Below are 27,948 nucleotides of genomic sequence, written 5' to 3' on the forward strand. Positions count from 1 at the left end.
CTTGTTGCCCAGGCTGGAGTGCAATGGCACAATCTCGGCTCACTGCAAACTCAGCCTACCAGGTTCAAGCCATTTTCCTGCCTCAGCCTCCAGAGTAGCTGGGATTATAGGCTCATGTCACCATGCCCAGGTAATTTTTGTATTTTTAGTAGAGATGGGGTTTCCTCCATGTTGGTTAGGCTGGTCACGAACTCCTGACCTCAGGTGATCTTCCTGCCTTGGCCTCCCAAAGTGCTGGGGTTACAAGTGTGAGCCACTGTGCCCGGCCGGCCTTGTTTGTTTGTTTTGAGACAGAGTCTCACTCTGTTGCCCAGGCTGGAGCACACAGTGGCTTGATCTCGGCTCACTGCACCCTCATCTCTGAGGCTCAAGCTAGCCACTCTTTTAGTAAACATGATTAGTCAACAAATCTGCAATTACTTAGGAGATTTGATTTTTGTTGTTTTTGTTTTAAGTCACTCTTTGTTTGCAATCTTAATTTATTTTTCAAGTTTAGAATGTTTTGCTTCATTGTTTCCCATACTTTATTTTAATCTGAGTATACTTTATAATCTCAAAATTTAACTCTTATGTTAATAATAATAATAATAATAATAATAATAAGCATTGCTTTAATGCCAGGACAATTTTAATGATAAGAAACGGGAATTTGGCATGGGCTTGTATTGTCAACATTATCTTCTCATTTCCTAAGCATCCTTCTATCAATTTTTTAATTGGTTAATAGTTCATTTATGAAAGCAAAAACAGCAAAACAACTGTGAGGTTATATTTGGCTGCTAACAGGAAAACATCACAACACAAGGAGCATAAATAATTACCCTAAATTTATTATCCCACATTATACAAAATTCAGAGGTAAGCTGCTTCAAGAATGGTGCCTTCAACGAGGAACCAGGTTTTTCCTATGTTTTTATTTCCATCATTTGAAGCAGATGAATTTTATTTTTAGGTAATCTGCCTCAACGTTACAAGGTAGCAGCTTCAGCAACGGGTGTCACTTACAGACAGGACAAATAGGAGGAGGAGCTACCTTGTGGTTCTTCCCATATAGCAGCATTCATAGCAAGGAAGATTTTCAAAATCACCCATCCCCAAGCATGCAGATACATCCCTTCTCAACTTATTAACCAGAGTTCATACAGAAATATCTAAATAAACACTGTAAAGTTAATGGAATCACCATGGTTAGTGTGGGTTAACGGTGATTTACTCCTTAGGTGAGCATAGGCTAACCTTCTCTGAGAGCTAGATTTATGAACATATTAAGGAGCCTTCTCACTGTCTGATGTAACAGAGAACGTTTCATGGGCAAGCAAACAAGATGACTAAAAATTTTTGTTAAGTAGAAGAGAAATGATGAAAATGCATTCACAATCTCATTGACCTAAGGTATTTCCTTTTACCAAATCATCTTTTTCTCCATGAACACCAATTTGTGCTTGGTTAATCTTAAAGCATGCATATATTTTTGTGTACAGCATTTAAAATTCATATCACATGGATTATTCCCCAAATTATCTTCTAGTCATTATCATTGCCCATTTAACTTAGTGTATATTATATCGGGTAGATAGATGTGCCACCATATCTAATAACTTTCATTATGTTGGAAACCTACATTGTTTAAAATGTAATTTTATTTTCTCTAGTAAAATAAACGTGAACATGCACATAGCCATTTTAATATTTTTAATTCCCAAGTACGATATTACTAATTTGAAGTATTATCTACATTTCTAAGCATTGAAAGGACACATGTAGAAAAAATGATTAGTTTATGATTAAGTAATAAACCACTTACGTATTTCCTCTTAAAACCTTTCAAAGTCTTGCCTCTTTTGTTCTTTATCTCTGTCCAGTTGATAAAATCCAACTATAATCATTTGTATATTAAATTCCTGTATCTGGAGTGGAGAATTGCTGAATTTTTAAGGCAGCAGAAGTTACTATTAATTTATGGTTGGGATGCCAGCAGCCCAGAAATCTGTTAGTGATAAATTATTAATGCTCCGTTTTATTTTACCTAGAGAAAACATCAAACCTTTACCTTTTTAAAAGTCTACTACTTCTTATCATTCTGAAAAGCAATCTCAATCTCTTTCTCACACACAAAATTGAATCACAGCAAGAAATTTTTCATCTTCCTATATGCTCTTCGGTAACTTTCTAATCTATCTTTCTGTTTATATCTATCTCTGTCCCCCGCCCCCCCACCCCGCAAAACACAAACACACACATTCATTACACACACTTTGCAAATATATTTGTATCCACCACCAAGAAAACCTATCATTTTAATGGAAAATAAATCTTTTCTTCATCCTATAGTTAAATTCTTTTCACCTGTGCCTGGGATCTCATCTGCTATTCATTTTACTTTTCTTATAGCTTTTAACTCTCCCTCTTTAGCCACATAAAATGATAACCTTCACAAAATTTTTTCCTTCATATTCTTTCTGTTAATTTTCAGAGTAGATTTATAAAATAACATCCCAAATTTCTGTTTTCATAGCCTCCATTTCTGTTCCTACCCCATCTCACTTACTGGTGCATTGTCATTAATGGCATCACCAGTAACCTTGTAAAATATTTATTAGTGTGAGGGGGCACCATGCGTGTCATTGTTAAACCCATGCATATGTTTACCCCTTGCCTTCCGGAACACTCTGTGCTATAGACATTGGTGACTCATGACAATTTTTGGAAATACTCACTTCCCTTAGTGTTTGTGTAACTGCAGCCTCCCAGGTTTTCTCCTGCTTCACTGGCCATTTCTTCTCCATTTTCTCATACTTGTTTTCTCTTTGTTGTTCAGAGTCCACTTCTAGGATATCCCTTCCCAATCTACACACTCACCTCATAGTCACTATGAGGCTTACATGAGTTAATATTTGTAAAAGCATTCAGGAGTGTGCTTGCTCCACATCAAATGCTATATTCACTTTTTAAATAAATCGATCTCATTCACCCCACGAAATAATAATTGTTTATCTACTGATTCTCACGTTTTTGTCTCCAGCAGATACCTCCATATCTACATATGGGGCTTTGTATTTCATGGTTCCACTGGAGGTTTCACAAATATTTCAAACTCAAACTGCCACACTTTGAATTAATCACCTACCTAGGGCTATGTGCTTTTTTATTTTAGGCTCCCAAATCAGTGCCTGGAACCATCAAATGACTCTTTTGCTTAAGTCAGATGCTCATTGTAGGTGGCCCTGATTCCTGTCTTCCTCACTTGCCTCATCATTTTAATCATAAAAGTCTCTTGAATTTACTGTTGAATTTTCTCAAAAATTAGACCACTATTTTTATTATTGTGTCACGAATCATAGATACATCTCTTCCTAAAACTTCTGGCTTTCTGATATTCCAGAACATGCTTCAAATTGCTCTGTAAAAACTTTCAAGCATGCATGTTAAGATAACTTTTTAGTTTTATATCTTACATTTTTTGAGTGCATGTGGTAAATATTTTGATGTTATGATATAAAATATGGAGAAGATATATGATAATGTATTTGAATATTTTTATATGATATATTCCTTGTTTGAGTCACTCATGCTTCAGAACCTGAATCATCTTGAATGATCTGTCATTATTTAATCCTGTCTTTTAAATTGCCTTTTTAAAATTAAAGATATATATATATATATATATATATATATATATACACGTTTGAGACGGAGTCTCACTCTGTCACCCAGGCTGGAGTGCAGTGACACAATCTCAACTCATTGCAACCTTCACCTCCTGAGATCAAGTGATTATCTTGCCTCAGCCTCCCAAGTAGCTGGGACTACAGGTTCATGTCACCACAGCCAACTAATTTTTGTATTTTTAGTAGAAATGGGGTTTCATCACGTTGGCCAGGCTGGTCTCGAACTCCTGACCTCAAATGATCAGCCTACTTCAGCCTCCCAAAGTGCTGGTATTACAAGCCACCCCACCAGGCTGATGTATTCATTTTTTTAAAGAAAATTTATTATATAAAAGAGCTCATCTCTTTATTTGACTTATGTCTGTAAAATTTCTCACAGATTTTGCTCATTTGTGTCAAAATTTATCAAGTTTTATTTCCAAGTTTTCAGAAGCTTTTGATATTTCACTTTACCAAGAATATATCTTCCAAATACTATTTCCTTCCAGTTTACAGTTGTCATATTATTAAGAGCATTATTCCACCTATACTGAATGTGCAGTGGGGCCTTTTTGATTTTGATAGTAGTATAATATGATTTATTGACACACTATGTATTTTCCATCTTATTTTGCAATTTTTTGCAAAGGAGTCTGGATCTTACTCTTTCTGTTTAGTATCAAACTCAAATTGTTAAGAGCTTAAATGAGAATGAAGTAATGGGTGTTGGCTGTGGTGTTAACGATGTCAGGAATTCTCTGAATAAAAATGTTGAATATAAAACATGTTTATTTAGTTTGAGGGTAAACTAGATTCTGCTTTCACATTAACAATCCCTCCCCTTCTCCACCATTTCTTTATTTTCTGTGGTCTGATTTGGAGTAAATCACACCTAGCATTTTGAAAATAAATAGGCCATTTTTTTTCTAGCTCTCTATCTACTTTCAGAAAACCTTATCTGAAGGCATTTTCTACTTCTGGAAAAAAATCACAGATGTTGGAGTTTCCAATCATGGATTAAATTTTGCTGAGGAAAATGCACTGAGATTACACACTATCTGCTGTGTTATTGACCCGTTATCTTCACTCATCATAAACACAAATAAGTTTAATGGCCTCATTTAAAAAATGGAAAACTGAGTCTTACAGATGGTTAGTGTGTTTTTCCATTAAAAAATTGGTAATCAAACTTAGATTTTTTTAATGCATTTCCTATGTCCATTCTATTCATCTCATTTTGTCATGCTACCTTGCCCTATATCTGAAATAACATCAATATATTTCTTTGCTCCTTCTCATTTCGTTTTAATTGGTAAGTTATTTTGAAAGAAAGTATACAAGAGCACACCTAGAATTTTATTATCACCGGTCCTTACTTTACATCCTCACACTCTGTAAAATATTTCTCTAATTTACTCAGAGACGTTATACTGTCCACAACAGCAGACACTTCATGTTACTGAAATCCAAATGAACAATTGATAAAGTTTGATAGAACATATACACACGCACACACACACACACACACACCACACACACACACACACATACACTCCATTTAGGCAAAGGTACAAATAAATAAACACTTTCCTATGCTCCTAAAAAAGGTGTACGTCAGCAATATGTCTCCGAATAACAATTTTCAATACCTACTAATATTATTAAAATGTTTAAATTTTAGACCCAATACTCCTTCTCCTGTTAATTTACTATAAACAAGTAACTTTCAAAGTTTGGAAATATTAAACTACAAATATACTTTTGCATGAATGCTTAATGATTGCAAAAATAGATATTACTTAATTGCTCAATAATATGAGAATGGTAACATAAATTTTTAAAAATCCAAAAAGATATTATGTAGCCATTAAATGAGGTTATGCAAGTCAGTTTGGAAAGTTATCAATGTTTTTTTATTATACTTTAAGTTTGGGATACATGTGCAGAATGTACAGGTTTCTTACACAGGTATACATGTGCCATGGTGGTTTGCTGCACCCAACACCCGAGCATCTACATTAGTTATTTGCCCTAATGCTATCCCTCCCCTAACTCCCCAACCCCCGCAGGCCCCTGTGTGTGATGTTTCCCACCCTGTGTCCATGTGTTCTCACTGTTCAGCTCCCACTTATGAATGAGAACATGCAGTTTGGTTTTCTGTTCCTGTGTTAGTTTGCTAAGAATGATGGTTTCCATCTTCATCCATGTCTCTGCAAAGGACATGAACTCATCCTTTTGTATAACTGCATAGTATTCCATGGTGTGTATGTGCCACATTTTCTTTATCCAGTCTATCACTGATGGGCATTTGGGTTGTTTCCAAGTCTTTCCTATTGTGAACAGTGCTACAATAAACATCATGTGCATGTGTCTTTATAGTATAATGATTTATAATCCTTTGAGTAATGGGATTTCTGGGTCAAATGGTATTTCTGGTTCTAGATCCTTGAGGAATCGCCACACTGCCATCTACAATAGTTGAAATAATTTTCAGCCTCTGATATCCTTTTTTCCACTTGATGGATTCATCTATTGATTCTTGTGTATGCTCCACGATGTTCTTGTGTTGTGTTTTTAAACTCCATCAGGTCATTTATGTTCTTCTCTAAACTGGTTATTCTAGTTAGCAATTTCTCTAACATTTTTTCAAGGTTCTTATCTTCCTTACATTGGGTTAGAACATGCCTAGAGGAGTTTGTTGTTAGCCAAATTCTGATGTCTACTACTGTCAGTTGGTCAAACTCATTTTCTGTTCAGTTTCGTTGCCCTGCTGGCGAGAAGCTGTGATTCTTTGGGGGGGAAGAGGCATTCCAGTTTTTGAAATTTGCAGCCTTTTTGTGCTGGTTTTTTCTCATTTTTTGGATTTACCTACCTTTGGTTTTTTATGTTGATCTTTGGATGAGGTTTCTGCACGAACATCTTTTTTGTTGATATAGATGCTATTCCTTTCTGTTTGTTACTTTTCCTTCTAACAGTCAGGCCCCTCTGCTGTAGGTCTGCTGGAGTTGGCTAGAGGTCCACTCCAGGCCCTGTTTGCCTGGGTATCACCAGAGGAAGCTGCAGAACAGCAAAGATTGCTTCCTGTTCCTTCCTCTGGAAGCTTCCTCCCAGAGATGCACCCACCAGCTGCCAGTGGGAGCTCTCCTTTATGAGGTGTCTGTCAACCCCTGCTGAAAGATATCTCCCAGTCAGGAGGCATGGGTGTCAGGGGCCCACTTGAAGAAGTAGTCTATCCCTTAGCAGAGCTTGAGCGCTGTGCTGGGAGATCCACTGCTGTCTTCAGAGCTTCCAGGCAGGAACGTTTAAATCTACTGAGGCTGCGCCCACAGCCATCCCTTCCCCCAGGTGCTCTGTCTGTCTCAGGGAGATGGGAGTTTTTTCTATAAGCCCCTGACTGGGGCTACTGCCTTTCTTTCAGAGATTCCTGGCCCAGAAAGGAGGAATCTAGAGAGGCAGTCTGGCTACAGCAGATTAGTGGTGCTGCAGTGGGCTCTGCCTAGTTCAAACTACCCAGCAGCTTTGTTTACACTGTGAGGAGAAAACTGCCTACTCAAACCTCAGTAACAGTGAATGCCCCTCCTGCCACCAAGCTGGAGCATCCTAGGTTAACTTCAGACTGCTGTGTGGGCAGTAAAAATTTCAAGCCAGTAGATCTCAGCTTGGTGGACCCCGTGGGGTTGGGATCTGCTGAGCTAGACCACTTGGCTCCCTGGCATCATCCTCCTTTCTAGGGGAGTGAATGATTATCTCCTGCGGGCACCCCAGGTGCCACTGGGATATGGGAAAAAATCTTTTGCAGCTAGTTCTAATGTCTGCTCAAATGGCTGCCCAGTTTTGTTCTTAAAACCCACAGCCTTGGTGGCATAGGCATCTGAGGGATTCTCCTGGTCTGCAGGTTGCAAAGACCGTGGGACAAGCATAATGCATCTGTGCTGTAGTGCACCATTCCTCATGGCACAGTCCCTCACAGCTTCTCTTGGCTAAGGGAGGGAGTTCCCTGACCCCTTGCACTTCCTAGGTGAGGCAACACCCTACCCTACTTTGGCTTGCCCTCTGTGGGCTACGCCTACTGTCTAACCAGTTCCAATGAGATGAGTCGGGTACCTCAGTTAGAAATGCAGAAATCACCCACCTTCTGTGTTGATCTCACTAGGAGCCACATACCAGAGCTATTCCTATTCAAAAGTCATTATCTCATTCAATGGCAAAGGAGTTTACCAAATAATATATGTGTAGTGATCATTTGCATATGCTCATATAAATACAATCACATGTATACACACACACATATTCATGTGCATAAGAAATCATACACAACAGAAGTTGTTTCTGAATAGGTAGATTGGTGGTTATTCTGTATTTTCTTTATTCTGCTTTATATTTTATGATTTTGGAAAAATAGACATGTATTTCTTTTCCAATTTAAAAAGACAGTTTTAATTTTTTAAATACTAAAAGAATAGAACAGTTAAATATGTAGCTAAAAAATAAGCAGAATACTCCAATTTTGAAATTGGAGTTTAACAATATCACAGAGTGCTTTCTTTAGACATGTTGATATACCACTTAGATGAAAAATGAACTATTTTTTGTAAATGGCATCAAACATAAATAAAATAAGCAATGTTTAAATGATTTCATTGATAAACCTTTTTCTAATTTTTCCCATTACAGAGATAAGAAAAAATAATATTTTGGGGTGACAGAGAACATGTAAGCTTATCATGGTCATATAAATCATATCAAAAGAGGAATATGCTATAGATATTTTAAAATAGAAAAATTGATATTATGAAAGTTATTTCTAATCAAAAGTTTGCAAAATATACAGAGAAAAAATTCTGTGAAAACATTTTTCTGTTTTGGACACTTGTAATAACTGTAAAAAGAAACTAATTATTGCATCAATAAGGTGCCGATAAAATATATCACATTTTAATGATTTATTGTGGGACCGAATTCATTCAGACACAATAAACACCTTATATAATAAACCTTGAAAGCAATTTGGAATTCTTTGGTAGACTGCACAGTATATTAGAGACTCTATAGTCATGAGCTAAGCCAGAAACTACAATGTAAACAACTATGTTCATTATAACAGCCTCTCTAGTACTGGCCTTCTGTGCAACCCTATACAGACAGTAGTTAACTCAAATCTGTAAAGATATTGACCCCTCAGCAAATCAGTTGTGGCCTGATGCTGATGTGACTCCATTACTGTCTATTTAATAGGATTTTTGAGAATACATTTCATAACTACAGAATTCGGGTAGATTTTCTGAGAAACAAAGGCAGAAGAAAGGAAAAAGTGATTAATTAAATAATAATTGTCTTCTCTATAATAAAAGATTAATTTATACTTGAGGTTCATTACCCATTATATTCACTTTTATCGATACCATTTAAAATAATTTTAGCTTATGTATTTGTTTTAAATTTCTCCAGTGACCTTTTGCTTTCTGTAAGAGAAAATACAAAATAAAACAATTTTTACTGAATCTTTAATTCATAAAAGATTTATTCCACAAATATCCATTGAGTTCCAGTGGGTACCAGAAAGAAAAACATGATTCCCACATTTCAGTGTGAAAGAAAAGACAGAGTAAGCAAATAAATATATAATGTGTAACACAGGAAGAGGCACAGTGATTTTAAAAGCATAGGAAGGAAGAGAACATAACCATCAGCTATTTTATGCTCTGAAAGACACCATTTGTATAGAGATTTTATATAGAAGCAGTATTTCCATTCCATTCATGAGATTAAGTCAGGGCAGGATGCCAAAAGTGGAGAGAAAATAATGACAATATGGGTAGGATTTATCAGAAATTTCTCTCTGCTGCCATTGGGAATATCTTTCCACCATTTTTCATATTAGTGATAATGACTGATCATTTTCCTCAAATATTGTGATACATACTACATATTTAGATTGGGGCCATTAGAATGTTTAGTATACGAATTTTATTATGCACAATTAGGAAAAAGATCTCCAATTTCAAAATAAACCTTCTGGGTACTTTCATAGCTACTCTGAACAACTAACTGAATCAGTAAACAAATCTATTTCTCAATTTCAGGTTACAAAAATTGACTTCCTGGGCAATGCCTTCTGCTCTCTTACATGTATTTTGCAATTACAGTTGAGAAATGAGGGTAGAAAAGGAATTAGTGAGGATTTGTTTTTCCTGCCAAGTCTTCCCTTCTTATTGTGAGCAAAAAATACACTTTCTCATTGGAGGATACTTCTAGAAAACATTCATTTTCCCAGACCAGTTCTTCAGCTTTAAAAAAACAAGCACAAACAAACAGATGTCATAATTTGGGCAAATGATCATAAAATGTACAACATAAGAAGCTGGTGATTTCTATATTTTCTACAGAAATGTGACAGGTATCACATTTCTGCCTAAAGGTTAATAATAATGTCGCAAGAAACAGAATGGAAATCTGTAGCTATGCAGAAAGGAAAGAATTGAATTGCACGTGAGAAAGTAGGCTCTAGGACAAGTGTATCTTCAGCTCCAGCCTACTGATAGAAGGGCAGTAACCCCGCTTCCAAGACAAATTTACTAACCAAGTTAGAAGCACTTCCTTGAAATACTAGGAATGTTCCTGCTCTGACATGTGTATCCCCAAAATGTTGGAGACCCAACCTCCAATGTGACTATATTTGAAGGTAAGACTTTTAGGAGATAATTAAGTTAAATGAGATAATAAGTTTTCAATCCTAATTCAATAAGACTGATGGTCTTAAAGAAGAGAAAGACGCCGGGCGCGGTGGCTCAAGCCTGTAATCCCAGCACTTTGGGAGACCGAGGCGGGTGGATCACGAGGTCAAGAGATCGAGACCATCCTGGTCAACATGGTGAAACCCCGTCTCTACTAAAAATACAAAAAATTAGCTGGGCATGGTGGTGCGTGCCTGTAATCCCAGCTACTCAGGAGGCTGAGGCAGGAGAATTGCCTGAACCCAGGAGGCGGATGTTGCAGTGAGCCGAGATTGCGCCATTGTGCTCCAGCCTGGGTAACATGAGTGAAACTCCGTCTCAAAAAAAAAAAAAAAAAAAAAGAAGAGAAAGACATCTCTTTCTCTCTTTCTGTCTCCATGTGCACACAGGACAGGAAAGGCCATGTGAGGACATAGTGAGAAAGCAGCCACCACTGGCAAGCCAAGAGAGAGCCCTCACCAGGAACCATTGGGCCAGCACCTTGATCTTGAATTTCCTAGCCTCCAGACCTGTGAGATACAAATTTCTGTTGTTTAAGCCACACGGTCCTTGATACTTTGTTATAGCAGCCCTAGTAGACTAAGATAGCTCCTGAGAACTTCACCCACAATATCACTTGTATCCTTACCTGATGAAGATCCATTCTAAGACTTTGTTGGCTAGGTTGAAAGTGACAGCAAATAAAAGCCACCCTGAACTGGGTCTGATGCAGTATTCTTGCCAAACCTCAAATCCGGACCAGTTCATCCTTATGCATTGAGTTTTTTTTATTCATGTTTGCTTGTTTCTACCAGCTTAACTGTCAACATAAATTTCATTTATAATACTGTATGTTCAGAGTTCCAAAAAACTGGTCCTACCAAGATAGTTTGGAATATGATGCCATTATAAGATGATGACTGCCTCTATCAAATCTTTACTGCCTTTTTCAAATTCTTATCATTTTTATTAAAATCAATCACACTAATCAATCTATACATCCATGTTTAAATATGACTTTTACTAATTTTCTTTCACCAACACTATTTTTAAAAATCTGACAGCATAGAGCAGTGATTAAAGGTATTTGCTTCAGGGTCAGATATAGTTACACTGCCACTTACAAGCAGTTTTTTGGACAGTTTATTTTGTTATTTTGAACCATTATTTCTTAAAATGAGCATCAGATAACATTTTCTTAAGGCAAGTGTGAGATACAAATGAGAAAAACAAAATAATAATAAGGATTCAACAATGAAAACTATTTGCATTAAAGATTGATAGAATTAGAAGGACAAATTGTAATTCAGCCTCTCTATAGTAATAAAGTGGCATCTACAGAGCAACTCTAAATAGACTTAATCTACATATAACAATTAATTCCAGATAATTTGAATAGACTATGTTTGAAAGGAGACTCACATGAAACAGAGTTTGCTCTTTTAAACTCTTTAGCCAAGATTTTTTTAAAACTGGGGTATAAATGCTTTGTATTTCCTTTCATGTTTGAAAGGAAAAGAAATATAGTACTTAACAGATTTTCAAGTTTCTCTTTTTTTTATTGTAATTTAGGTTCTGGGGTACATGTGCATATCATGCAGGATTGTAGCATAGGTACACACATGGCAATGTGGTTTGCTGCCTTCATTCCACCATCACCTATATCTGGTATTTCTCCCCTCATTATTCCTCCCTACACTCCCCACCCCCGCTCTCCCTCCCAACTGACCACAGTGTGTGTTGCTCCCCTCCCTGTGTCCATGTGTTCTAATTGTTCAACACCCGCCTATGAGTGATGACATACGGTGTTTGATTTTCTGTTCTTGTGTCAGTTTGCTGAGAATGATCATTTCCAGATTGATCCATGTCCCTATGAAGGACATGAACTCATAAGTCTTTATGGCTATGTAGTATTCCATGTTGTATATGTGCCACATTTTCTTTATCCAGTCTATCGATGATGGACATCTGGGTTGGTTCCAGGTCTTTGCTATTGTAAACAGTGTGGCCATGAACATACGTGTGCATATGTCTTTATAATAGAACAATTTACAATTCTTTGGGCATATACCCAGTAATGGAATTGCTGGGTCAAATGGTATTTCTATTTCTAGGTCCTTGAGGAATCACCACACTGTATTCCACAATGGTTTAACTAATTTACACTCCCACCAGCAGTGGCTTCCACAATGGTCGAACTAATTTGCACTCCCACCGACAGTGTAAAAGTGTTCTTATTTCTCCACATCCTCTCTAGCATCTGTTGTCTCCAAATTTTTTAATGATCCCCATTCTAACTGGTGTGAGATAGTATCCCAATGTGGTTTTGATTTGCATTTCTCTAATGACCAGTGATGATGAGCATCTTTTCATATGTTTGTTAGCCTCATCGATGTCTTCTTTTGTAAAGTGTCTTTTCATATCCTTCGCCTACTTTTGAATGGGTTTGTTTGTTTTTTTCTTGTAAATCTGTTTTAGTTCCTTGTAGATTCTGGATATTAGCCCTTTGTCAAACGGGTAGATTGCAAAAAATTTTTCCCATATTGTTGGTTGCTGGTTCACTCTAATGATTGTTTTCTTTTGCTGTACAGAAGCTCTGGAGTTTAATTAGATCCCATTTGTCTATTTTGGCTTTTGTTGTCATTGCTTTTGGTGTTTTAGTCATGAAGTTCTTGCCTATGCCTATGTCCTGAATGGTTTTGTCTAGGTTTTCTTTTATGGTGTTAGGTCTTATGTTTAGATCTTTAATCCATCTGGAGTTAATGTTAGTGTAAGGTGTCAGGAAGGGGCCCAGTTTCTGCTTTCTGCTCATGGCTAGCCAGTTTTCCCAACACCATTTATTAAACAGGGAATTCTTTCCCCGTTGCTTGTTTTTGTCAGGTTTGTCAAAGATCAGATGACTGTAGATGTGTGGTGTTGCTTCTGAGGCCTCTGTTCTGTTCCATTGGTCTTTGTCTCTGTTTTGGTACCAGTACTATGCTGTTTTGATTACTGTGGCCTTGCAGTATAGTTTGAAGTCAGGCAGTGTGATGCCTCCAGCTTTGTTCTTTTTGCTTAGAATTGTTTTGGCTATGCGGGCTCTCTTTTGGTTCCATATGTAGTTCAAAGTGGTTTTTTCCAGTTCTGTGAAGAAGGTCATTGGTAGCTTGATGGGGATAGCATTGAACCTATAAATTACTTTGGGCAGTATGGCCATTTTCACGATGTTGATTCTTCCCAACCATGAGCATTTTGGAGATGTTTTTCCATCTCTTTGTGTCCTCTCTTATTTCATTGAGCAGTAGTTTGTAGTTCTCCTTGAAGAGTTCCTTTACATCCTTTGTCAGTTGAATTCCTAGGTATTTTATTCTCTTTGTAGACAAACCAGTAAATCTGGAAGAAATGAATAAATTCAAGTTTCTCTTTAGACATTCCCTTGTTTAGGCTTGTACTAATCCACTCATTCTGGCTTTGACTGTTGGGTGAACTTTTCTGCCTTATTCCCAGATGTGATATGCAAATCTCCAGGTTTCTAAACTTTATGAATTATTCCCTTCTCTAATGAGGTTAATTGGGGTTTGGGCTAAAAACCCAGATTCCTTCATGTATGTGGATAGAGTGATGTAGAAGTATTTTATGATAATAAATATAAATGAAATTTAGAGTTTGATATAGAAATAGAAAACATTTAGGCAACTCACTGAATCAAAAATTACAATAATGATCTAACTTATATTGGTAAATGAGTTCTACTTGTAGAATTAGCAAACCAGAGTAACCAGATTTTATCTTGTAGTTTGCTTTGTGGTAGTTCCAACCATCTTGTTCAAGCTGAATTAAGGTAATACTAAAAAATACACACAGAGAGAGAAGCTTAAGTAAATTATTTATTCATTATATTTTCCTGGGTTGGGCTTTGGCCTCTATTTCATCTACTTTGTTTATTTTCAGGATGCTCTGGGATAACATAGTCGAAGTTCTAGTTCTACCTTTGTCACTTACTGGCCATCTACCCATATGATGCTGAAAAATATATTATGTAGCACTAAGATAAATTCAATGTACCTGCATAGTACTATTCAAAATACTTGGACAGTATTATTGTCAATATGTAGCCTAACAGATAAGAAACCACATTGAAAACAGTAAATCAGTCTCCAATACCGCCACTCTTCAGTTTGCCTGAAACACAGATGCGGTTTACGAACTCTACCAGAGAGGCCTTGAACATCAAAAACATCAAGCCATTGTTAAGTACCTTCAGCCAGGTACCTGCCAGTGAAAAAAAAAAAAAAAAAAAAAAAAAAAAAAGTGCCCTTGATTAAGCTTTCAGAGTTTTTCTAGAAAAAGAAACTATAAATCATTCATCATATGAAAACATTTTAGCTATCATTTCTCTTGCTATTGGGTGAGTAACTGAAGCTTAATGGTGAAGAAAACAGGCTGTAGAGCCAGACTGCCTGGGTATTTGTACCACATCTACACCTTTTGTATTGTTGGGAGATGTTTTGGATTGTCTTCCTTTGGATCAGTGTGATATAATATTTATTTCTGTGGAAAAAAAATGTTGCTACTTGGAAATCAAATACATTTTATTCTGCTGGGAAAAATTACTTACTACATATGTGCAATGATCTCCTAAGAAGATGATCTAAATCCCAGAATACGGTCTTCTGTGGACCAATTCAGCTCTTTTTGGCTAGGCTTTTCCCGCTATCTCAGAAATCAGGTCTTAACTTGCAGAGTCAGTTTAATCTGGAAAATGTCATTGTTTTCAATACCAATGAGCAGGAAAGCACCCTGGGTCAGAAGCACACTGAAGATAGAGAAGAAGGAATGGATGTAGAAGAAGGTGAAATGGGAGATGAGGAAGCTCCAACAACGTGCTCTATTCCAGTTGATTACAACCTGTATCCAAAATTCTGGTCACTTCGAGATTACTTCAGGAACCTTGTGCAATGCTATGAGAAGATTTCATGGAAAACTTTTCTCAATTATTCTGAAGAAGTTTTAGTTGTTTTTAACAGTTACAAATTAGATGATACTCAGTCCTCAAGAAAAAAGATGGAAGAATTGAAAACAGGAGGAGAGCCTGTATATTTTGCAAAATTTTTAACAAGTGAAAAGCTGATGGATTTACAACCGAGTGACAGTAACTTTGGTTGACACAACCTGTTGCAGTATCTCATTTTATTCCTATATCTCAAAGGGCAGGTCAAATTCAAAAGTTCAAACTATGTTTTAACTGATGAACAATGACTTTGGATTGAAGATACTACAAAATCAGTTTATCAACTACTATCTGAAAACTCCCTGATGGAGAAAGATTTTCAGAAATGGTAGAGCATATAATAAACACTGAAGAAAGCTGGAATTCATGGAAAAATGAAGGTTGCCCAAATTTTGTGAAAGAAAGAAAATCGGATACAAACCTATGAGAATAATTCAAAAAAGAACAACACCTGAGGACTTCCTAGGAAAAGGAGCCAGCAAAAAAATTCTGATGGGAAATGAGGAGTTAATAAGGCTTTGGAATCTTTGTCCTGATAATTTGGAAGCCTGTAAATCAGAGACAAGGGAATATACACCCACTTTGGAGGAATTCTTTGAAGAAGCCATTGAACAGGCAGACCCTGAAAATGTGGTTGAAAATGAATATAAGGCTGTGAACAATTCAAATTATGGTCGGAGAGCCCTGAGACTATTAGCACGGAGAAGTCCTCACTTCTTCCAACCAACCAACCAGCAGTTTAAAAGTTTGCCAGAATACCTTGAAAATATGGTAATAAAGCTAGCCAAGGAATCACTGCCTCCTTCTGAAGAAATAAAAACAGGTGAGGATGAAGATGAGGAAGATAATGATGCTTTACTGAAGGAAAATGAAAATCCTGATGTTTGGGGAGACAAACCTGTAACAGGGGAACAAATAGAAGTATTTGCCAACAAGCTGGGTGAACAATGGAAGACTCTGGCTCCCTACTTGGAAATGAAAGACTCAGAAATTAGGCAGATTGAGTGTGACAGTGAAGACATAAATATGAGAGCTAAACAGCTCCTGGTTGCCTGGCAAGAGCAAGAGGGAGTTCATGCGACGCCTGAGAATCTGATTAATGCACTGAATAAGTCTGGATTAAGTGACCTTTAAGAAAGTCTAACTAATGACAATGAGACAAATAGTTAGATTCTTTTTTTTTCTTTTTATTAAAACTGTGATAAGATTTTGTTACCAAGCAGCATTTGATAAGAGGTCCATTGGTTTTAGTAAACAATAAACATTTGTATAACAACAACAACAAAAAAAAAAAAAAAAACAAGAAAAAGAAAATAGTAAATCATTATAAATATAATGTTTTATAATGATACATCTTTGTACTTCTAATATTATTGCTTTAAATAAATGTGGTATATATTCACCATATGGCCAAAGTTACACAATTTTATCTTTTTAATTTTAGGTCATATATAAATAACCTTAATGTCAAAACAATCTTTATAGTGATGGCTCAATATCCCAAAAATGTGGGACCCAACAGGGACATTAATAAAGAGATAAAGTAGGCTCTGTGCCGACTTGTCAGAATGTGGTATGTGGCAAATGTGCAGTTACACAGCTTTAGGCCTCCCTTGGGAAACTGCCCAAACATTTGCCTTCCCACAGTGTATTTATTCAGGAAATACTCCTTTCCTGAGAAAAATCTGGCTCTCAAACCTCTCCCTGAGACTATGCAAGTTCTCCATTGGGGAAATAGAGTTGAAAATCTAGTAAAGAATGTTTATTAACAAAAATCTACTTGCAAATCCTAGTTATTGTCAATATTTTGTTGATTTACAACTGAGAACACTACTTACCTAAAGTAAACATGAAAAATAGGAAATAGAAAGCTATCAGAATTCCTGTAGAGTTTCTTGTCCCCCTCTCCTCCACCATAGTTTTATTCTAATGTTTTCTTTCTTTATTCATTTTCTTTGGTATTAGTGTGCCTTAAACTCACCCAAAATGAAAAACAGTCAAAGTAAAATAAAATAAAACAAAATGAAAGCACATCAGTTAAAGATTAAAAAGAAAAAAACAGGCTGCCACGTTTTAGTGGACAGAAGGGTAGGCCCCCTGGAGATGAGCCAAATTCAGTGGATGGCAGTAATCAACAAGAGGACAACGACATTAGCCACTGCTGAGCAGAAAATTAGAAAGATTCTTCAAGTTATTTCTTTTCTTCTTTTCTGGTTGTCAGGTTTTGTCTCTTCTGTCTTCCACTGGTACACCATAAATAAGCAGCTAAAATGAAATTTCTTTCCTTTAGACATGGCAAAGTACTCACTGAGCTTAAAGATTAATAGTAAAACTTTAAGAAAGAAGAAAATTCAGCAATATGTAATAAAGAGAGAAAAATCTGAACTAGAAACTTTAAATTATATAAGTACCATGCTTTTAATATACATGTAAGCACCACATATTTTTTCAAGATTCATTTAAAGATGATAATGTGTATGCTATAAAACGGATGATAAAATAGATCAATAACTGCCAACTAGTTGTATCATACCTTTCTCAAAATGTTGAAATAGAAATCTAATGTTATAATTTAATCCTATTACTCTCTTTAATTCTATGTGAGCCTCTTGCTCTTTTCTTTTTTTCATCCCATACATCTCATTCTTGTCAATATCCGTTGCCATTCCCTTTGAGGTTTTTTCTTCAAACCACCAAAGCCAAATTGCCAAAATATTTTAGCTCCAATGGATCTGAATCTTTAGAACATGCCTTTTACATTGATACCTGTACTGCTTCACCTTACCACTTGCAGTCTTGCAATTCTTAGTTCCCATGCTTAATCAAATTCAAACAAAAATGTCTCTCGGTTTGACTTTTAAACTCTTTCCAAATCACTGTTATTTTTCAATTATATTTTTAGGCCTTCAAAAAGCCTGAGATGACATTCTTAACACAGAATAAGCTCTATAAATACTGAGCTTCTATTTTTACAGTGTACCCGAGGTTTTCAAAAGTTACTTATAAAAATCATAATAGCTAACATTATCAAGCTATTCTCCATTCTAATTCTTTTCTATTTAATCCATTATAATACTATGTGGTAGGTTCTAGTAAAGTACCCATTTTATAGATAAGTAAATAGAGATAGAAGCAAATATAGTGTCAGGTTTATATACTTAGTAAGTTACAGAACTGGCGTTTGTATGATCTGTTTTAGTTGGCTAGGGCTGCCATAACAAAGTGCTAAACTGAGTAGTTTGTTATTTCCTCATGGTCCTGAAGGCTAGAAGTTTGAGATCAAGGTAATCAGTAAGATTGATTTCTTCTGAGCTTTTGTTCTTGATTTAAAGATGTTCAGCCTTTCCTCTGTGTGTGTCCGTGTCCTAATCTCCTGATTTTATAGGGATACCAGACATATTGGATTAGGGCTCAACCCCAATGGCATTTATTCTTTTTTTTATTATTATACTTTAAGTCCTGGAGTGCATATGCAGAATGTGCAGGTTTGTTGCATAGGTATACACGTGCTATCGTGGTATGCTCCTTCCATCCCCCTTCCCTGGCCGTTATCTACAATAGGTATTTCTCCTAATGTTATCCCTTCCCAATCCCCCCATCCCCTGCCAACCCTCATCTGTCCCCCCACCTATTCTTAGTAACCTCATTAGAGGTCTTGTTTTGAAATACAGTTGCATTCTGAGGTACTGGGTGATAAAACTTTAACATATAAATTGGAAAGGGGACACAATTCAGCCCCTAAAACAGTCTTACTACTAACCCCCTCTTCTTAATCACTAAACAAACTTTAAAAAGAAAGGAAAATCTAGAGAAAGAGAGAGGGAAAGGAGAAAAAGGACGAAGGGAAGAAGGGTGAAGCAAAGGAGCTACTTGGGATGGCAGCATGGAGCATTACATGGATTGATTTAATGGCTTTTAGTTTCCGTAAGGGAGACAGCCATCTCTACTACAGTAATGCACCTGCCAAGCAAACCAGAATAATCATGAAGGCAACTGGAGGCAGAGTGCTTTCCCAAAGATGCTGGAGACAAAATAACTAATTCTTGGAAGGTAGCTTTGTGTGGCCAAGTGTCCATGAATCCTGGAGTCACTGAGATATGAGTGCAAATATTACTCTGTTTTATTCTATTGAGAAAAGTTATATTTCCTTTATGAACCTCATTTTTCCTGAGATGTACTACATCATACCTCTTATAGGCTAGGATTATTGAGGGGATTATAGTTCATATGAAGTTCATAGAAGAGTTCACACAAAGTGAAAATCTCAAAGTTCTTCCTTTTTTCTTTCCTTTCTTGGGTCCTCTCTTAGTAGATTCAATATAGACCATTTACCTGTCTTTCACATATTCTTTCATTAATATTAATATTATAAAGAGTAAAATAGCAAATTATGCTTTTCTTCTAATTACCTCTTTTCTAAGCATATTTTTTTTTGCTATCTTTCCCACAGACTCACATTTCTCTTTTGCTTGAATTTCAGCAATCATTCTTATCTGTCTTCTTTGACTTGAAAAATATCTATCATTTCAGCAAAATTGTAAAAATGTTGAATCTACGTCATTTGTGTTTCATTTTTTATTAAACATTCGTTAAAACAATTTGAAGTATTTCATACCTTTAAAAAATGAAAGAAGCAATACAGGACACAATTTTTAAAATATTTATGGCACCATTTCCCAGTACTTGTTTACTGATCTCTTTACTTTTGGTGGAATTAGTAGAAATAAAACACCATGCATATATCCAAAGATCTATACAGCAGCCTAATTTTAACTCACAACGTTTATTCTAATTTATTAATTATTTATCAAGTATTACTTGTATCAGTCATTGTTTGGGATATTGAACATAGAGTTGTGAATCCTACGTAAAGTGCCTGTGCTAAGAATAGAAAACATCTGAATGATAGAGACAGCACACATGTAAGCCATAAATATATAAATGGTGACAAGTGCTATTCAAAAAATAAAGCAAGACATTACTGGTATGAATGAAAAATGGTGCAGCTGCTTTGGAAATAGTCTGGAAGTACCTCAAATGGTTGAACATAGAATTGTCATGTGATTCAAGAATCTTACCCCTAGTGATATACCCAAAAGAAATGAAAAAATATGTTCACACCAAAACTTGTCTACAAATGGTCATAGCAGCATTGTTCATAATAAGCAAAAAGTAGAAACGGCACAAATTTCTATTAATTGATGAGTGAATACATTTTAATATATTTATACTATAAAATATTTTCAGCAATAAAAAGAAGCAAAGCAATAATACATGCTACAGCATAAATGGACCCTGAAAACATGTTAATTGAAGAAGCCAGACACAGTAGGCCACATATTATATTATTACATTTAACTAAAATTTTCAGAATAGGCAATACATACAGATAGAGGCCAAACAATTGTTTTCTAGTGATGTAGAGATGGGGAAATTTAGGGAAAGATGGTGATGCCTAAAGGGTGGAGAATTTCCTTATGGGGGAATGAAATTGTTCTAAAATTGAATGTAATAATATTTGTACAAATCTATGAATAATTAAATTATTTTAAAAATTAAATTTATCTAAACCAAAAATTAGTGCTCATTAAAAGACACTTGTAAGAAAATAGATAAGCCAATAACTGAAAAAAAATTTATAATATATATGTATTTGACAAATAATTTATATCCATTACATATAAAGATTTTCTACAACTCAATAATGAAAAGATAAGTAATATTTTAAAAAATTTAAAAGACAAGTAATATTTTTAAAAAGCAAAATATAGGGATAGAGAGGAGCAAAGAAACTGATGGTAGTTTCTTAAATAAGGTACTTGATGAACAGCTTTCAGAAGAGAGAATACCTGACTGGAATACCCGGCCAGAGGTCCTGAATAAGAAGGAAGTCTGCCATTTCAATTTCTTGTAGAGGAGTGTTCCCAGCATAGGAGATAGCAGTTTAGAAGTACTAAATCAAGAATGACCTTGGTATATTCAAGAATCAGCAGTATCAATGGAACCAAAGGATTAATAGGTAGAAGTCATAAAGCTGAGTGATTGCTGGAAAGGCTTACAGGAAATCAAGTTGAAAAAGTAGTTGCAAATGATGTATTAGAACTCTTCGCCTTGGTGAAATGATCCCGTCTCACAATGATGAGGATGATAATAACACAGTTAAACATTTCCCAGCTCCTGCTTCATGTGTCAACCTGCACTTATACAGTTAGAAAAGTTATAACATCAGATGCAATCAGTGTAGGACTGGATTTATCCATAATAAACACACCAATTAATACTTATTTTAATTTATCTAGTTGTATGAATAGCACAACTCATTCAGGATATCCTTGAATTCTCTGTCTTTCACATCCTTTATCTACTCAATTACTCAATTTTACCAATACTCTAAAAGTCTCTCATATCTGCTTTTCTCTGTAGTTCCAGTGATAGCACTCTCTTTTTAATTTCAATCTAATCCTCTGCAATATTCCAGCTGTTAATTTTACTTATAACATTGTCTTCTCAATATCTCTCTGTGTATTCTTAATTTTAACAAATGAGCAAGCACGTTATACATTATTATATTTTTATGATCCAGAAAATCTACTGACTTTATTTGTAGCATTATTTCTCAAGATGTGTTTAGCATAAATTCCTTAAGGATTCCAGGATTTGTCTATATTTTCAATTCTCCCGTAACGTCTAACATGTCATCATGCACAACTAGTCACTAACACATTTATATAAAATATCCTTGCTTAAACAACATTTGATAAATTAAAAATTAAAGGAGATTTGTCAAGGCACTCTGAAGCCAATATATCAAAAAGAGGAGCCTAATGTAAGAATCAGTATGCCTGACTAATTAAGATGGTGCAAAAATCATGCTTGATTTTTAAATACTATGAAAAATATATTTTTACTTTCATTTTCAAATATACTAAGTCAGCTTTCCTCTGTAAAGTTTTCATCAAACAGAATGTTTTTCTATGCTTGATATGTTTAAATAAATTCTCAAAGCATTATTGACTGAACTGTCACAATTAATCTTGATGAATCACACATGACAAATGATATCTGAAGAAAATTTTGAAAAAAATCAGGTGTAAGATTGTACCTGTGATAGGTTTAACTAATTCAGAAAAATATTATGATAAATGTATCGAGCCACGGGCTCAACAGTCTTGTTTATCTATGAACTCAATTTAGCTGACTGGCTTCCATACCAAGAAAGTTTAAATAAATTATAAATATGGGAATATTGAACAGTTAGAAGAAAGAATGCACAATTTAAAAGACATGCCTTTAAATTATGCTACAGTTGTCTGGACAATGAAATACCATCCAAATAGAAAGAAAGTAAAATAGTAAAAATATTATGATTCTGTAGAAAAAAAGTAAATATATTTTAAGGCAGGAAAGTATGTCAAACCATTAAATAAAATATTCTAGCTGTACTTTTAAATTTGTGGACTCTGTGATATTGAACAGTTTGTTACACCTATACAGTGGCTTTCAAAAAGACTTTCTTTCCAAACAATCAGCACAATGTAATTCAAGATCAAAAAAAATAAAGTCCACCAAGTCACGTGGTCGCATCCTGAAACTCACTAACAACAAAATAAAAACATGATCCCTCAGACTGTATTTGCAAACCTCATATCTGATAAAGAACATATATCAAAATATGCAAAGAATTCTTAAATCTCAACAATAAGAAAATAAACACATAAAGAAGATACACAGATGGTAAATAAGTATATGGAAAGATACTTATCATTCTCATCAGAAAATTCAGACTTAAAACAATAATGAGATACTAGTAGACAAATGTTAAAATAACTAAAGCCCTAGAAATTGGCAGCCCAAATACTGATGAGGAGGCAGATCAACAGGAAATTTCCTTCATTGCTGGTGGGAATACAAAATGGTATAGCCATTTCGGAAGAAACAATTGCTAGTGTCTTACAAAGTTAAGCATAGTCTTAACATACATTCCAGCAGTCATCCTCATACATATTTACCCAACTGATTTCAAAACATATGTCCATGCAAATAAACCACACACAATATTTATAGAAGCTTTATTCATAATTACAAAAAAACTAGAAGCAACTAAGATGTTCTTCAATACATTAACAAACAATTGTTATAAACCCATATAACGGAATACTACTCAGTGATAATGAAAAATGAGAATGCACTATCTTGCCATGAAAAGATATAGAGGAACCTTAAATGCAAGTTTCTAAGTGTAAGAAGCAAAATTGAAAGCACTACATAATGTATGATTCCAACTATATGACATTCTGGAAAAGACAAACCTATAAATACAGTAAAAAGATCAATAACTTCAAAGGGAATGGAGGGGAGGATGAAAAGATTGAATGGATAAAGTACAGAGAATACTTAGAGTAAAATATTCTGTATGATACTGCAACTATTCTGTGGATATGTGTCACTATGCAATTGTTGAAACTCATAGACAGCTACAGCACGAAGAGTGAATTTTAATGTATACAATTTAAAAGTATAACTTAAAAGGCCAGGAATGTGGAAGGAATGCAGGCTGTGACAAGAAAATCTCACTATTATTAATGTATAAGGCAACCTCACTGAAGGAGTTTGGGGTGGACGAGGGCTGATCTAAATAATTTTGAAAATAAGTGGAGCCTGTGAATCTAAAGGGAAACAGAACTGAACACAAACACTGCCCTCTAGTTAATAAAGATGTATCCCAGACATATGGATTAACAATTTTCCTATTGTTATACATGTATATTATAATGGAACAATTAATTAAAGAGCTGGTGGATGGTGGGAGTCAAGTTTCTCACTATTGGGAGAAAAGGTTTACAGATACGTCAAGAGAGAGGGCTAAAATAATTCATGTGTTGAATACATGCATAATTTAAGCCGAACTAACGTTTGGCTTAAATAGACAAAGCTGTTTCCTTATTTATTTATGTATTTATTTCACAGAATTTTTTAAACAACTTCATTGAGTTGTTTAAATAAAATACCATGTTGTTAACAATAAACAATATGTTGTACAGCAGATCGCTAGAATTTACTATTCTAGAGTAACTAAAACTTTGTACCCATTGAACAACAAGCACTCTATTTTCCCCACTCTCCAGCCCCTAGCAACCACTATTACATTCTCTGCTTCTAGGAGTTTGGCTACTATAGCTACTACCTGAAAATGTAAAACTTCCCATCAAAAAACATAGGGTAAATCTTCTTGACATTTGTCTTGACAATGATTTTTTTAATATGAGACCAAAAGTACAAGCAACAAAAGCAAAAATAGACAAGTAAGATTACATTAAATTAAAAAGCTCTGCATGGCAATGGAGACAATCAATAGAATAAAATGACAAGCTATGAAATGAGAGAACATATTTTCAAATTATATATCTGATAATTTCCAGGATATATAAGGAACTTCTTCAACTGAACAGCAGAAACTTTTTTTTAAATGGACAAAGGAGTTGAACACATTTTTCTCCAAAGAAGACATACGTATCAGGTATATAAAAAGATGAGTAGCAGCATTATTTACCAATAAAATGAAAATCTAAATAATAATGAGATATCACTTTATGCCTGTTCAAATGGCTATTATAAAAAACACTCAAAATGTAACATGTTGGAAAGGATGTGTAGAAATTGGAATGCTGGCCAATTGTTGGCAGAAATGTAAAGTGGTGCAGTAGATATGGGCAATAATATGAAGATTTCTCAAAACTTAAAACTAAAACTGTCATACCATCCAGCAATTCCACTCCTGGGAATTAAAAAAGAATTAAAATCAGAGTCTTGAAAAGATACTGTATTCCCATGTTCATTGAGATATTACTCACAATAACCAAAATATGGAAACAATTCAAGCATTCTTTAACTAATGAATGAATAAAGAAATGTGGTATACACATATATACAGTGAAATATTATTCAGCCTTAAAATAGGAGATCCTACTATTTGTGACAACATGGATGGTATAGTAAGTAAGATAAGCCAGGTGCAGAAAACCATGCTGATGTGTTCAAAAATAGTGTACCTTTACAGATATGGTGGAATACACACATGTGTTTCTTTAATATGCCAAAAAGAAGGCCTAAAATAAATGACATCCCAGTAACAATGAGCATGCCTAGAGCTCAGACTTGGATTTCTAATGCCTATCTCTAATAAAAGGAATCAGGGCTTCTTGGAGAAATGGCTGTGATTCTAAGAGTGCAGCATAAAATATACAATATGAGCCTGGGGCATCTAGGCCTGACAAAAAGTAAAAAGTTACTCAGAGAATATTAAAAACTCATATTGATGGAGCTATGTCAAAGAATTACAGGAGCCAACTGAATGCTTTCTCAAATTTGCCAAAGCCAGGGGACCATATGAACAACAATACAAGTAAAGTTATATTGAATTATAACACAAGGTGTAGAATAAATATCCATGAGTCCATACCGATATAAGTAAAGGATTAAATAATTTAATAAAGAGAGGAGACAAATACCTAGTGCAAAAGTATGCCAAACAATTTATACAGATAATGTCACCTTAAGGAGAAGAACCATAATTCTACATTCTTTTTAAGTGTTGGCTATAGGTAGTGACTTTCTTCCAAAGTGTACAGTATGGGTGGCTGCCAAGATGGCCAAATAGGAAGGGCTCCAATCTGCAGCTCCCACCGAGATCAATGCAGAAGATGGGTGATTTCTGCATTTCCAACTGATGTACTGGCTCATTCAGTGGGACTGATTAGACAGTGGTTGCCGCCCACAGAGGTCAAGCTGAAGCAGAGTGGGGCATTGCCTCACAAGGCAAGCGCTAGAGGCCAGGGAACTCCCTTCCCTAGGCAAGGGACGCAGTGAAGGACTGTGCCCTGAAGAACAGTGCACTCCAGCCCAGATACTATGCTTTTCTCAGGGTCTTCACAACCTGCAGACCAGGAGATTCCCTCAGGTGCCTATGCCACCAGGACCCTGGGTTTCAAGCACAAAACTGGGTGGCCGTTTAAGCAGACAGTGAGCTAGCAGTTATATTTGTTTGGTGCACCTGAAAGTGACAGGGATATGGAAACCAAGTTGGAAAATGCTGTTCAGGATATTATATAGGAGGACTTCCCCAACCTAGCAACACAGGCCAACATTCAAATTCAGGATATACAGAGAACACCACAAAGATATTCTTCAAGAAGAGCAACCCCAAAACACATAATCATCAGATTCATCAAGGTTAAAATGAAGGATAAAATGTTAAGGGCAGCCAGAGAGAAAGGTTGAGTTCCCCATAAAGGGAAGCCCATAAGACTAACAGAGATCTTTCTGCATAAACCCTTCAAGCCAGAAGAGAATGAGGGCCAATATTAAACATTCTTAAAGAAAAGAATTTTTAATCCAGAATTTCATATCCAGCCAAACTAAACTTCATAAGGAATACATGGGAATACAAATCACAAGGAATGTGAAAGATCTCTTCAAGGAGAACTACAAACCACTAGTCAAGGGTATAATAGAGGACACAAACAAATGGAAAAACATTCATCCTCATGGATAAAAAGAATCAGTCTCATGAAATGGCCATACTACCCAAAGTAATTTATGGATTCAATGCTATCCCATCAAGCTACCATTAACTTTCTTCACAAAAAAAAAAAAAAAAACTACTTTAAATTTCATATGGAACCAAAGAAGAGCCCATATAGCCAAGACAATTCTGAGCAAAAAGAACAAAGCTGGAGGCATCAGACTACCTGATTTCAAACTATACTACAAGGTAACAGTAACCAAAACAGCATGGTACTGGTACCAAAACAGAGATGTAAACCAATGGAACAGAACAGAGGCCTCAGAAATAACATCACACATCTACAACCATTGGGTCTTTGACAAATCTGACAAAAACAGGCAATGGGGAAAGAATTCCATAAATGGTGTTGACAAAACTGGCTAGCCATATGCAGAAATATGAAACTAGATCCCTTCTTTACACATTATACAAAAATTAACTCAAGCTGAAATAAAGACTGAAATGTAATATCTAAAACCATAAAAACTCTAGAAGAAAACCTAGGCAATACCATTCAGCACATAGGTATGGGCAAAGACTTCATGACTAAAACACAAAAAGCAATAGCAACAAAGCCAAAATTGACAAATGGGATCCAATTAAACTAAAGAGCTTCTGCACAGCAAGAGAAACTATCATCAGAGTGAACAGGCAACCTACAGAATGGCAGGAAATATTTGCAATCTATCCATCTGACAAAGGGCTAATATCTGGAATCTACAAAGAACTTTAATTTGCAGAAAACACACACACACACACACACACACACACACACACATACACACACACACACATCAAAAAGTGGGTGAAGGATATGAGCAGACACTTTTCAAAAGAAGACATTTATGCAGCCAACAAACATATGAAAAAAAAAGCTCATTATCCCTGGTCATTAGAGAAATGCAAATCAAAACCACAATGAGATACCATCTCACTCCAGTTAGAATGGCGATCATTAAAATGTCAGGAACAACAGATGTTGGACAGGATATAGAGAAATAGGAACGCTTTTATACTGTAAATTAGTTCAACCAT

General features: G+C 35.5%; 1 protein-coding gene and 2 pseudogenes across 9 annotated transcripts in view; all 3 read left to right on the forward strand.

Moving 5' to 3' along the window:
* The window catches only part of TFPI (tissue factor pathway inhibitor), an 82,563-nt gene that overhangs the window by 10,142 nt on the left and 44,473 nt on the right, over positions 1-27,948 (forward strand). For 2 of the 8 annotated variants that reach the window (XM_032292711.1, XM_032292710.1), the window contains one exon: positions 1,221-1,340. The exons of 3 other annotated variants lie outside the window; for them this stretch is intronic. The gene's annotated coding sequence lies outside the window, so the exon portion shown is untranslated. Of the gene's footprint in view, positions 1-1,220; positions 1,341-1,373; positions 1,393-10,770; positions 10,898-14,118; positions 14,132-27,948 lie in introns of those variants that run through there. 3 more of the 8 variants (XM_032292714.1, XM_032292712.1, XM_032292709.1) reach the window with 3 other exon arrangements.
* LOC116561050 lies at positions 14,467-16,626 on the forward strand (annotated as a pseudogene). Its single transcript, XR_004273265.1, has one exon. The product of XR_004273265.1 is annotated as a THO complex subunit 1 pseudogene (transcript).
* LOC116561049 lies at positions 15,748-16,626 on the forward strand (annotated as a pseudogene).

This window comes from Sapajus apella, unplaced genomic scaffold (assembly GCF_009761245.1).
Source record: "Sapajus apella isolate SASKATOON/1434 unplaced genomic scaffold, GSC_monkey_1.0 scaffold28, whole genome shotgun sequence".
Taxonomy (NCBI): Eukaryota; Metazoa; Chordata; class Mammalia; order Primates; family Cebidae; genus Sapajus; species Sapajus apella.